The sequence below is a fragment of the Chlamydotis macqueenii genome, chromosome 4 (assembly GCF_036417535.1).
Source record: "Chlamydotis macqueenii isolate bChlMac1 chromosome 4, bChlMac1.mat, whole genome shotgun sequence".
Taxonomy (NCBI): domain Eukaryota; kingdom Metazoa; phylum Chordata; class Aves; order Otidiformes; family Otididae; genus Chlamydotis; species Chlamydotis macqueenii.
This window is the reverse complement of record NC_141559.1, coordinates 59,076,090-59,090,599: the sequence shown is the minus strand read 5'-3', so window position 1 is coordinate 59,090,599 and position 14,510 is coordinate 59,076,090. Positions and strand designations below refer to the sequence as shown.

Below are 14,510 nucleotides of genomic sequence, written 5' to 3'. Positions count from 1 at the left end.
GGGTAGGAAATTCTCTCCTGCACCTGTGTTCCTTGTCTCCCTGCAGCGTTGTCCTAGGGGAGTTAAAAGTCTTGAATGTCCATAGCCTCCATGAAACCAGCTTGGAAGGATTACAGCAGAAATGACTGAGAGTTGCAAGGAACACTTAGAAGATCTCAGACACTGATTTGGAAATCTCGAAGGGTGCCACCAGACAAGGTATTTAAATCTAGCTGTGAGTCTAGGCTTAGATAAAATTCTCTCCAGGTTTAAGGATCGATGGATTGGGGCATTCATGATGGACAGGTGACCATAAGAGTGGGATACATGATTCAGTTTTAACAAGGTTGTACTGAACTAATAAACAAATAAAGCCAACACCAAGCGTTTAATCTCTTTCTTAATCCAAACTTCAGTGGCCGTTTAGATTTGCCTTAGAGCTAAAGTACGCAGACTAGCTATCAACTCTTATTTGTTGTCACTAAAATAATATGCACTGTCAGAACGATTATACTTTAAGAAATTTGAGTTTTTTGTCCTTACATTTGTTACATTAAGTACTTTGCTTCCCAAATGAAATGACTAATATAAGCAATTAATTTGGTGTAGATTCCTGATTTTTAGTATACTTGTATTAACACAATAAATCAGGAATAAATCCTATAAGATTATTCTGTAACTAAAAAAAGAAGGTATGTATCAAAAGCCTACATGAGCCATTTTCAATTTAAGTAGAAAAAGAGAATCTAAGTAAAAATGATGCAAGAAATAAATTTAAAGTGCCTCTTGCTGAGTTGGTTTTTTTGTTTTTTGGTTTTTTTTTTTTTTATGACCCAAGCATAAAGCTAGAAAGATGTTAGGCGGGCTTCTCTTTGGGCAGAATTGAAGTATTATGGGTGTCATATTCTAGAAATTTCACCTAAATCTCTGAACTTCCTGTGTTTTAATGTTTATTTTCAAGTATTGTGTTATTGTTATTGAAAAAGTGGTATTTTATGTATACAAGTAATGTGACCTACAATGTCAACCTTTTCTTGCAATCTTGTGGTTACAATTTTTTAAAAAATTGACACCATCTTTACCTAAAATTTTTTATACAACAGGTCATGAAGTAGGAATAAGAATGAAAAGATAGAGGGCTATGCTCTCAGAACTTGTTTTTAGTGTAAGTTAAGGACAAACACAGTGCGGTGCCTCTAGAATACACTATATCTGTAGCATAACAAAGAAAAGTCCTGAAGTACATCACTAGGAAGCCGAGTATTTGGGAGAGGTTCACACTATATTTCTGCTTTCACAGATAATGATTAGTCAGCAGTATGAGAACTTCTACCACCCCTCAGCATCAATGTTGTTGGAGTCCGTAGCCATTAAATGTACGTTCAGTCTCTACTGGTAGACTGTTCCATCCCTGGTATAATTTGCTATCTGACTGTAACTTCTGGTGTCAACACAAAACTTATGCGGACATAACCTGGGTCCACAGCAGGAGTATTTTGCCAGCATACTAGTGTAAAACTGTCAGAGCTCTCTTAGGATAGCCATTAATTTAGACGCTGTTAGTTAGAGATCTAGTGTTTTGAATGAGTCTTAGACAAATCATGATCAGCAAAGTGGCTGAGAGAGGAGTAGGTGCAAATTGTATAATCATGGGATGATTAGGCAATGGTCCGTCTTCTCTCAGAAGAGAAGCAGCGGGGATTCGTACTTCCACGCTATTTGAAATTCTAAAGGGCTAAAACAAAGCGTGTCTTTCTGATATCACACCCAATTAAGGGAGGTATGAATGGACACTTAACTGCCAATTAGCTTGAATATATGCATGGCGTTTTCAGAATGTGCAAACATAAAAGCTTCAGATAATCTGACCTGTGGTCCTCTTAATCTGAATAGTCCTGAAATCTACTCACAGATATGATTACAGCTGCTAGTGTCTGGTTTGTTGCCTTTGATTGTTTGACCTTCACCCTTCTAATTTCAGCAAGCAGCTGAGATCTGACTTGGACTCTGCTTCTTGTACAGCTGTAGCCAGGTTCACATGATCCTTTGGGTTTTAATGGATGGCTCTGTCTAATAATAAGACCCAGTCCTTTAGTATTTACCTAGATTTTATTGAGTCCCTACCTGGACAAATTTCGGTTGGAATTTATTTACTTTTACTCCCTTTATTTTTATTAGAATGTATTTACTCCAGTCTGTTTGTTGTTTATTTCTTTATTAATATATTTTAGACTACCACTGCAAGTGTAATTTATAAGCAGACTGAAATAAAGGGTGATGAACACTCCTGTGGGACTGTCTTGTGGGTGCTTCTTTCTCTGTATCATGCCAGAAGAAGTTAGAGGAAAGTACTAAGAAAAGAAGAACATGGCATTTTTACTGGGAGGGGAAATAACGGAGCATGAGATTTTCAGAACAAAATGGCTTTCAGGTGAAACAGAAGAGAGTACAGAATGATTACTTTAAGCACAGAAAATCCCTTAATTCATGTTGATTCAATTAAGCTATGCGCACATGCTTCCAGGAACAGCTTAATGGTTCTCTTCAGGTCTTTGTTAGTATAGTAAGCATGGATAGTAATAATGATCAAGAACTAGACATATCGAGACACAACAATGTGACAAGAACTGCTGAATAAGTCATATCTGTCAGTCAACCGGGCAAACAAGTAAGAAATCCTATCTGGTGGGTTAGGAAATCACTAAAGCACTTGTCTTCCTAATAATAGCTATGCTCTTGAAAGCGCCTGCTTTGCAGAACCAGGTGGTGGAGTGTGGTCCTTCACTATTACATTTTTAAAGTCATAGTCAAATAGGCCAAGAGGGGTAAAAAAAAAAAAGAGCTTAATTACTTTTTTTCAACTCTGGCATTTAGTCAGTTTTTTATATCTAGCACGTTACTTTCTGCCAGGTTGCTTCCTAATCATTAATGTTTGGGGTTTTTTCCCCCTTTTCAAAGTGTAATTATTTTTTCAATTATACACGTTTTTTTTTTTCCTGCAACACACCAGTTCCTCTGAATTCAGTAAAAATCAAACCCTGGAAAATAGTTTTTTGTCCTCAGTTTTGCACAGAAGCTTTCTCTCTTAGTTCTTTTTTTTTTTTCACTTTGCTATTAATCCTTGTTTCTGGTCATCTTTCCTCTTTGTTGATTCTGTCACACATGCAATTGCGCACAGCTCCTCCGGTTAAAATTATAGCCTCTAAGTTTGCTGCATTGGATCTTCAGAGAAACACCTTGAGGTTTCTAACTAAACTTTGCAGTGTAACATGTATTTGATAACAGCACCTAATTGTTTTAACTACCTCTTTTTATAAAATAATTCATGTTTTTTGCATCTGCTGTAAATTGAGAACAGTGGTTACACTCACCTGAGTCAAAGGTGTTTTTTTTTTTTTTCACAATTTGTGTTGCAGTAATGAAAGAGCTCCAAAAGGTGTGCCATTCCAGAGGATATTTGCAGTGAAATTACTCTCATCTAAGGATAGACTAGGAAGCGTGTTTTGTCCTGAAATCAGGGACTTACGTGTGTCTCCCATGTTCTACGCTGACAAAGCAAAATCCATAAAAGGGTGGAGGGGGACTTGTGTGTATTATCTCATGAAGACAATCAGCTGGAGACAAAGGGCTTCCTTGGAAAAGAGAAGAATCCCATGACTAGCTGACTTCTCCTGGAAGTACCACCAGTTTTGAATAAAGGGAAGGACCAAATACTGGATGGATGATATACTCCTTTGAAACTGATGCCTAGCCATAATCTGTCTAAATGTTATTTTGCTCTCCTTTTGGTAAGGAGGACTTTCTCCCCTGCTGCCTGAAAATGTCCTTATTCTGAGTCATACTTGCAGATAGGGCGGTTATACTTGCCACCAGACTTTTGTGGTATCAAGGCATGTTCAGAAATGTTGTCACTGTCAGTATATTTAAGCTGATGTGAAAAAGCATATACTTGCAAATGCACTGGTAATTTACAAAATACTGTATTGAGAGAACAATTGCACTTGTTTCATTTGCTTGCACGTGAAGTAAAATCAATTTATTGGCGATTTCATAGGAGAATTTTTAGAAGCCTCCTTGATCCATTGCTAGTTTCGAGCATTCAGAAACTGAAGACACAGCAGCCTACTGCATGTCATCTATCCACCTCCTTTCTAGCTGCTCTCTATTATGATGACTTGTTACCATTCACTCCATAATTACATTCTCAAGGTTATTTCCATCTCTACTCCTGATGTGTCCAAAGCACATACATTTACACCTATTCATTTCTGACAACCAAGTCTTCTTTTCTCCAATAATATATTTAATATGAGCATTTATCATCTTTTCTGTTCAGGAGATATGCAAGAGGCTTCGCTTGCACCACATCTCAAAAGCTTCAATTTTCTTTCTGTCACTATCAGTAATTTCTCAGAATTCACATTCATAAGTTGCTACAGCAAAAAAATTAAGCATTTCACCAGTCAAATCTTTCTACTTTTTGAAGTTAAATATTTTTTTTCAAGTTTTTATAAGGGAAGCCGTGGATGGATCAACTATTCTTCAAATTTTTCCAGTTTCTATTGGACAGGTTCTGACTGGATAAATTTCATCCTAGATAACTGAATTTATTAACAGTCTCTGTAGTTAGACCATTAAGCATGAAGTTAGCTTATATTCTATCTTTATTAATTAAGTAAAGTTATTTTATTTATGGCATATTCAAGAATAGCCTGTATTTCTCATTAACCTTTTATTGGCTCTCTAATACTTGCTGCACAGCAGAAGCAGTTGTGACAAAGAGCATTATGTTGTCAGCCTAAGGTCACTTAAAAGGAGTCCATTTCAAATTCAATTTCTCTGTTCTATGAAGTCCTTCCCAGATTTTTTTTTTTTTTCCTCCAGCCAAGCTCTAAGGGCATCTGCAGTTACGTGCAGTTGTAATAGCATATGGCTCTTTATGTTTGCCTGTTATTTTTTCAAATAACAAGGCACATTGGGAGTATTTCTGAGTGTATGCGACTGCTTGGGGGAAATACCACTGAGGAAACTGGGGAAGTTTGTTAATTTATTTAGCCCATGCCAGCTAGCTACTTGAGGGAAGACAGTGTGAGCAGAGTCTCTCCCTCTGCCCCATTAGATGAGAACTGTCTTATGGTGGTGAAACACTGGAACAGGCTGCCCAGAGAGGCAGTGGATGCCCCATTCCTGGAAATATTCAAGGCCAGGTTGGACGGGGCTCTGAGCAACCTGATCTGGTCGGAGATGTCCCTGCTCCTTGTAGGGGGGTTGGACTAGATGACCTTTAAAGGTCCCTTCCAACCCAAGCTATTCTATGATTCTATGATGTTAAAAAATTAGAATAGGTGTGGTACTAACAACTTCTGATTAAGAAGCACCTTTGTGAAAAGTATTTATGGTATTTGTGATGCTGCTGTTCCTGATTCTTTCACAGACATAATGTCTGCTGCTCACAGTAAAGAAAAGAATGATATGAAACTTTACAAATGCATATGAACTTGGAATTAGCCATTATGGTCAAAGAAAGCTGTTTGATGAATGGATGTGCAACCTCGTAGTAGTACTGTAATCATTTCGCAATGATAGATAGACATGTGGTGTACTATTCAAAGGCTTCAAAAGGGGTTGCATTTATCAAACTCGGAGAAGCATCGAAGTGTTTGGGTATGACTCTGTGAGCAACAGAATCATTAGAATATGCCTTTGAACAAAGTCAGGAAATATATTGATCATATAGGTTTATGCTGCCAGGAAAGCAACTAATGATGATTCAATCAATGTGTGAACAGCTTGAGGGGATAATAATTAAAATGTTACAACACTACACCATTTCGGAACTTGAATATGGAAGCTGGAATTTCAAACCCTTGTAAAGAACAATTTGCATTTGAATTTACAAAATAAAATTACTTCTTTGGATTGTGCAGCTCCAGTCACTTCATCCTTATGATTCTACTTCAGTAAACGCACTGGATCACGCAGGGCATCAGCCAGCATGACAGAGGAGCACACTGACAACATAGTCGTCAAGCAGCAGGGAATACTGAGTATCAGTGGAAGAAGATTTACTTAAATTCAGAATATGTGTCAGCAGAGAAGGTAACTAAGGTTATTTGAGCCAGTGCTTGAATGGGTATTTAACAAAGTGCAAAAAGAACTGGTGTCTAAAGAGAGGACAGATTATCAAGTATTGAGTAGACAAAGCCAGAAGTAGGCTAGACAAGGCAAAAGCAAATACAGAAATGAGAAAAGTGTAGTCTTGACGAATACGAATGCTTAGTAATACAAAAGCTGTGTTCGCAATAGTCAGATTTCTAACAAAAAATTCTCCGTGATGGAATATAAAAAAAAGCCCCTGGTGGTAGAGTGATCGCTGAAGGTGATGATATTAAATGCCAGCAGAGAGATTACTGCTTGTGAAGTAGAGTGATATTATATCCCCTTACAATCTCACCAACATCTAATACCACTATTTATATCCTATCTGAATTTGGCAAGGCAGCTCATGTGTACTCTGTGTAATATACTGTAACTACACTGTATCAAGCACATAAACACTTGCTTTAAGTATATCTCTGTACTGTTCTTTTTATCTTCCAGACAGTGCATACTTATAACTAATCATTTATATTTTCAGGGATCCACAAGCTAAAATTGTAAACTTCTCAGATAAATCTGAGACCATTAAAAAAGCAGACAAAGACTTTTAGCCAGCATGTGAATATTTAAGTCACTACTTTAGATGTACTCAGTTTTTGCCTATGGAATGCCACTGATCTGTATTTAGTCAATATTTTTTAAACTTCCTTCAAGATCTGCTCAGCAGCCACCTCTAATCCAGCACATAGAGAAGAAAACATGAGCGAACCATTTTTTTTTTCATCCACTTTCAGTATCATTTAGTTTGACACTGCCTGGATGCACTCTGTTAGGCTTGTATCCTTTCTTCCAAGTAAAAAATACACCTCCACAGTAAAAAAAAAAAAAAAAAGATTTAAATGGAAAAAAAAAATGTTTGAAAAGTCTTATCAGATTCTGAAAATTGTAAGAGAGAACAGAATAATATTACTTCTAGGGGAGAAAAATTTTCAGTAGGTCATTAAACACCCTAAGGAAGCAGCTTCATATAGCAAATAAGAAAGGAAGTACACAAATACTGACATAATCTATGAATTAAAAATCCCAAGGGGTTTCTAGTTTCCTGAATTTAAGCATATTTAGTATGTCCTACCAAACCCTTATTTTGGTGTTTATGTTCCTTTCCAAAAAGTTTGGCCCATTGCTGGACATGAGAAATGGGAACACAATAAAAGGTATGAATGAGCAGGGGAAATGGGAAGGAGCAAAGATGTGGTAGAGAATCTGCAACTGGCCGAGCATTAGGAGTTTCACATGAGCAAACAAAAAATTTAGAGATAGAAAGTTAAATAAATAGCCCTGAGTGAATTGCAAGTATATTTTAAATATCATCATTTGTGATGAGTAAGTACAATTTTGCCAAATTCAAGCTGAACTGGAGAAGCCAAATTCTGAGAACAATATGATTGAATGATCTATTACATATCTTAATACTAGTTACAACTACAGTTCATATTTACTTAAAATAAAGGCTCCCTTCAAATTCAATTTTGGCTTTGCATATTTGGAAGCTACAAAAATAATATTTTCTAAAACTAGCTGAACAAACTTGCAAGAAGATTTTTTAAAACAGAGAGATACTATTAAAACTCCAAGTTAAAAAGGAGATTGGTGTGGATTTCTTTTGCCCCCTGTTTACATATGAAGGGAAGTTCCAGGTCAACTGGAGAGGTACATGAAAATATATCAGGGGCTTTTGTTTCTGCATGCCTATGTCCTGCCTGCTGTTTGGATGCTGCCATGGTTAGTAAACGTCTTCTTGCTGAGCCCGTGGAAGAACATATATATGACAGTGGCTGCAGTTGCACTTGGGAGTGACACAACGTGCCATCCACAAAGGGGTGGACCTGACAGTGTGGAGTGTTGACAGGTAAATGAAACAAGCTTAAATTATGGAAGTGTTGTTTGTTTTCTATTTCAATCCTAATAAAAGGTTTAAATGTAGTCCAGATAGGGATTTACTTGTATGTGCCTTTGATCACTGCTGAATTTGAAAAGTAGATATATTAACCAGCAACAATTATAAGAGTCCCAAAACACTTGCCTTTAGGAGTCATCAGAGTCACAAACTGCATAATGCTGCTGAAGAAAATAATTAACAACATGTGTATGGATGAGGGGAAAATTGGCAATTTGTTCTTCGGTTGAGTATTTAACCCTTTTCACTTTCTGTGCTTCAGTATTGTGTAGTATATATAGTTTATTTTTTTGTATGTGGAAAATAGGCAAGTTCATAACAAACACTGATGTAAAGATAAAATTTTACTTGTTTTTGAGGTATGCATTGTTCTCTCCTAACCATCACCCCTGCAGAGAAGAAGAAATCATAGCTTAGAAACTGAAGAACTACATAGAAAATATGAACTACTCACATTTCAGCATTCTTTTAAGTTAGTGTATTCTTTCTTCTAGGTTTTGGGGAATGTAAACAGAGGAATAAAGTAATTGAAAGAGTTCAGTGTTTGCTCATCTATTTGAAGAAAGCTTAAACACATTTTCATGCTGGTTGTGTCAACAGTTTTGTTTGGTTTTTTTTAAAATAAGTTGTCTATTATAGATGGGCCCAGATCCAAATTACACCACCTCTCCTTCATCTTGAATTGTGTGTGCGAGCTAACTCTGGTTACAGATACCAATCTGAATATCATGAGCTAGGGCAGGGTGGAGTGGAGCTTGTCTGAAGATCTGACTCTCTCGTTACTCTGGACTTGGAACTGACATGAATTTGGGAGGTCCGAGCTAACTAATTTTTACCTAGTCCTGAAATAAATCAGAAACTGTAGACTGTCCTGTTGTAAGGAGCGACTGTTGTTTTATGTCTCTGAAACCCTAAGGTGGTCCTTAGCTGCCTGACACTTTCTAAATTTGAGTTTCTTTTGTTGCTGGTGTTATTCACTGGGAAAGAATGTGGCCCTATTTCCAGTGACAGAGGGTGTGAAACGTTAAAAAGTAGAAGTGGATTTTTAAAGGGACAAAAAAAAAAAAAAGAAGGTCACAATTTACTTAGGTTCTATCATGTGACAGTTACAAAGAATCACACACTGAACAAAGGATTTCCTAAAAAAGAAAAAAAAAGTAGGCTATAGAACTGTTTTTAAATGCACATCACTCCCTGCTCCCTTTCCCCATCTCCTCAGCTGCTTCTTTGGGCACAAGACATGCAGGATACAAGTTATTCAGGTTCAGAAACTAGTTAGTGAAATCTAATTCATAAATGAGTACTAGTGGGTTTAGACCATAACAAGTTCTCTAATTTACTTTATAAGCAGTTGGGGTAACTTGCAGATGTTTACAACAGAGGTTAAGCGCAAGGGTTGCTGTAGCTACCCACTTTTTGTGTAACAAATGGTGAGTGAGTGAGGAAGATGGACGTAAGAAGGATACCTGCAAGATACTTACATATCGTAGAATTTTGAAGCCATTGAGTTGTCATATCAGAAAATTTTGTAAAATATGCAAAATTTGTAAAATATGTCTGGATAGGATCTGTACTTGGAAATAAGGCCTCTGTTAAACTCTTTGGGACAAAAAAAAAATCGATTTTTATATTTTTAAAATCTTCTATTAATTGAAGGTCAGTCACTGTGAGGTAAAAGCTTTGTAAATCATTTACGATTGGCAAGCAATTAACTTCTGGTAAATTAATTGTACAGACAATGGAGTAGAGTCTGTCTTGACAGGTAAAAGCATTCGTTAATTCAAGTGACATTAATAGATGATTGAAACTTGCCTGAAATTCAGGCTCTTAACATTAGATCTACTTAGAAATTCAATTCTGCAGCAAGGTCCAATGTTTTACCATTCAAAAATTTCTGAATTGGAGCAAACAATAGACATCTCAAAAGTTCCAATAGAATAAAAATACTGGGTTTTATTTAGAATCACTGAAAAGTTTTAATGATTTTTCCCCCAATATTTTAATAAGGTTAAATGGACCGATAACCTTTAACATCACAAACACAATAAAATACGAAACTATATAAACTAGAAGAAGCCAACATTTTAGTTGAAATAATATTACACAGTCAAAAGAAAACAGTAACTTTTTTTTTGCTTTTCTTTATAATGTCAAATTTACTTTTTCAATAAACAGTTTGTTTTCAAGTGTTTAATTCTGCATCTCGGCATGACTTGGTCACATTAAGTAAACTTGGACATTAATATATTTGAGGAAATGCATCTGTTTTTTTTCTCTAAGAAAAACACTTACTTTAGGTGATACCTAATACCTTAATGTGATAAAATCCTAACACGAGCAAGGTAGTTTATAGTTTTTACATGTTATTGCAGTGAAGGTAAATAAGTAGGAACGTAAGATTATTTTAACCCTCTAATATATGTAATATTCTATTGTTTCATCTAAAAGAAACAAACTTTCCCTTTCTGCCTCTGACCCATTTCTTCCTCGGTGAAAACAAAGTCCAACATAGGATGATTGGATTCAGTAGCTATCACTTACGTTAGAGACTTGACTCCGGAAAAGGTATCCTAGCAGACGCTCAGCTGCCCAAGAAAATAAAATGCTGAAGTCTCACTGCAAATTCATGAATTATGTTAGTTCTGTCTTAACCTAGAAAATTTTAGCCCAGTTCAGAATCAGTGCAATTTCTTCTGCAGCTGTGGCTGTCCTCTTAACAACAATTGCCTGAAGGCAGCTACCTTGCAGATTGGAAAGCTGGAGATTTTCTCCCCTGAGGCAGTTTTGTTCTTACAGCTCTGGCTTTACCAATGAATGGAGGCCGTTAATGATACTGTTCCCTAGAAACATCCTCTTTCTGATCAGCACACAGCCATTGTTTTGTTAAAAAAAACCCCAGTACACAAACTTCCACATCCTGGTTAAATTCCAGTACAGATAACAGCACCCTGCTCACAGAGTTCCTACAGTTTCAGCTGGACAGTATATTGATGTCTGTTAACCTGCTCTGCGGTATTATTGTGTGGTGTCGTTAAACAGCTGTTGCATTTTGTCTGAGAGGTGGTCTCAGGTAACTGATGTATAAAGTGGGTCTCCCATGGTGTGTTGTTTTTTTTTTTTTTTAACATGACATTTTTGGGAATGTTAAAGTTATAGAAATGTCAAACATTATTATATTTTTTTCTGTTCAATAGAGGATCAATGTAGTTTTTAAAAATACAGGCAGTGCTATTCAACAGATAAGAACATGACAGTTACAATGAAAGTCAGCTTATTACTTTTTATCATGTGCCAAGGGGGCGTATTAAGCATCTTTTTTTTTTTTTTCCTTTCTGCAGTTTAAACAGATCGGGATGGATTTTTAATATCTATGAAATTTTACATACCAAATTGATAAAAACAGCATAGCAGAGAGCATCCAATACAGGAATTAGATTCACCACGAATGAAAACTGAAGTGTGAGCTTATTCCAAATTCAGAAGGTCCTTGTAGCAGTGAGGCTTCTGTCAGCTATATAAGCATGACCTCATTCTTTGCCTGCAGAGAAGATACAATTAAGTATAATTTTTTACTTCTTGGATTACAGCATTTGTTGTCATCATGTCTCTGCATCTCCTTTTCAAAAACCCAAGCATCTTTGTAACTCATATATTTTGGCAATGTTCAGTATATCAGGTACAAAAGCAAATTTTATTTCTGTTCTGCAATATATCTGGAGCGTATCATTGAAGTACAAGTCCATTAAATGGTGACTAGTAATACACTGCTTTGGAATGCCTTTAAACAAGAATTTTAAAATTTACAACTATTAATTTTCCACAGTAACCTTATAAACTCCTTTGATAGTTTACTGATGAGTAGGTGAATCAAAGTACCGATTTGTTAGTAACTTGTCAGTTCATTAGTGGCAATGCTGGAATTAATGTGACCTGCTCACCTAAAAATGTGTTCCTATTGAAACCAGTAGAATTTTTGCTATTGTCTTCAGTGGGATAAAATTGCCCCATGATCTAGATTTTTGCTGTTTCTAAATACTATTTTTTCCCCATTTAAAGTAATGCTGAACTAGAACCCCGTATAATGGGAATTAAAGCATTTTTTTTAAATATAGGTGTAGTAAAAATGTACTATTTGGAATGAAAAATGTACATGTGAATTAACTAACATTACTGCAGTGATACCAGCCTGACAGTTTCTACAGTTAACTACAGAATCGATAGCTACATGGAACAGAAGATCAATATACTTCAAGTATAGAAGCCAGATGTGGAGTTCCTTTACGGAGATAAACCACCACAATTCACTATGCATTTGACTTAAATCTGGAGAGAGGTGGAGGAGAAGAGACAGTTATGTGACTTATTCTCCAACAATTTGGTTTTATAAGGCTTCTATCCTTCCTTCCCTCCCCTCCCTCCCCTTTTTTTTTTTACTTAAGGAATTAAATTTCTGCTTTGGAAATCAAATTCTGGCTGATGGAAGAGTTATCTTTTGTAGGAACACAAACTCCGAGATCATGGACAAAGTAATATTAACTGGAGACACAGACATTCCAAGAAGCCAAGTTAAACATCTTAAATCGACATTAAGGTAAATCCATTAGGAAAAAAAAAAAAAAGGGAAAAGCTAACACTTCTTATTTCCCCCAATGGTAAATGAAACCTAAAGCTGGCAACAGATTGTGGAAGGCTGCTTAGGAAGAGGAGGGGTTATAGCATGGAGGGACTGAATCAACTTTTATGAAAATGTTTTCTGCAGGAACTACATGAGGGCTCTCTTAATCTCTGCTTTTTGAAGAATGGAAAAACCCACAATAATTCAGAGCTTTGATTGCATATATTAATGGTCCAAAGTAAAATTCTGGCTAATTATAAAAACTATACCTTAAGTTCCTGGAAATATAACTTATTTCAGATTTACTGCAGGCAGATATGAATTTTTAATGCACCCTAATTTCTCAGGCATTTTCCTACAGTTTTTATTACTGTATATTCAACATGGTATAAGTAAAAATAAGTCTTTAAAACTGATAAAATTAAACATGTATTTCTTGCCACACCGGAATGTTCTTCAAACCAAAAATTTACCTGCAAATTGTTCTTGCAAAGCAAAATTAAATTTTTTAAACTATAGACCCTCAAAGACAATTTGAACGTAGAAGAAAGGAAATCACAATTTGCTGAGTAGACTTAGGCTGTATATCATTAGAAACATTAAAAGGGACTGACATTTCCTTGTTTTTATGGCTCAACTCTGGTAATACTACTCTTTTAATGTGAGTTATAACATAAGCAGGAACACAGTGAAGTATTTTTAATTTGAGAAGGCAGCACTGTAGAAACTGAAATGGAAAATCTGTTGTTAGAGCATTTAGTGAAGACCAGACTAAACACTTGAGCCAAACAGCACAGATTACATGCTGTATGTTAAGGCACTCCAAGTAAAAAAAAAAGCCAACTGTAGACATAAGGAGAGACAAAGGAATGAAAAAAAAAAAACCAAAACAATACCAGGTAATAGGTGATCATTGTGTTATGTTTGAAAAAGTTGTGTGAAAACTCAAGAAAAAAAAGGGCACATATACTTAAATTAACCTCTATTACAGTGATTATAATTATAAAAATTCCCAAATCCCTCCTACTTGAAGTGCTAACTGTGGTAGCAAGAAGTCTGCCAGTACCCAAATTTGCCTGGCATTTTCATGGTGTCAAATACTGTACTATGTACAACTGGCAATGAACAACATAGTTCATGCATCAAGTGCCAGCAGCAACACCCCACTAGCAATGCAGTTCAACGGAGGCTATCAGACTCGAGCGTATTGAAAACCTCTCTTCCTCTTTTTTTGGCAACCTTAAAAATATAAAGACACAGTCATTAGACTGGAATTTACATGACCTATTTTTCCAAATGTATGATTAACACATTGCCAGCATCACACCCTTAAAGAAAAATGATTTTGTTTCTGATACTCGTCCAGACACTGAACACATGAAGTAAGGAAAGAGTTCCTGGTACATGCATGAAACCATCACTTGACACCATGTGCGTACACAAATTCTGATCAAGGCTTTTCCTCCGGGTCTTGGGACGCATACAATATCAGTGTATTGAATAATTATTTTCCTTTTGTGAGTCATGACAAGAGACAGCTTTTTTTTTTTAAACTCAACAGCACATCCTGTGGATGAGTATGTATATGCTTTACGTATTGTATTAGAAATGCAAACGTTTGTCCTTGTTTATTTAAATATTGCACACCATATAACTGCAAGATAAGCACTGAAACAGCAAAGTGACAGGCAAATTAGCAATGCCTAAATCAATTTAATTCCTAAACCATTAAATGCTTTGAATACTAATTTCAAAATTTCTAACATTACTTTTATTGTGAAATATATACAATCCTACGTATAAGAACTATTTGCTTTTCAGGTGCTGTACTACCAAATAGGTAGGACTTTGGGACTGTGA

At 36.0% G+C, this 14,510-nt stretch overlaps 1 long non-coding RNA gene across 1 annotated transcript; it reads left to right on the top strand.

Annotated features, from left to right (window-relative positions):
• The first annotated feature begins 5,909 nt into the window (after positions 1-5,909).
• Positions 5,910-8,571, top strand: LOC147601004 (uncharacterized). The gene is made up of 2 exons (XR_015258454.1): positions 5,910-6,078; positions 8,395-8,571. It is a non-coding gene; the product is annotated as an uncharacterized LOC147601004 (long non-coding RNA).
• Positions 8,572-14,510: the final 5,939 nt, after the last annotated feature.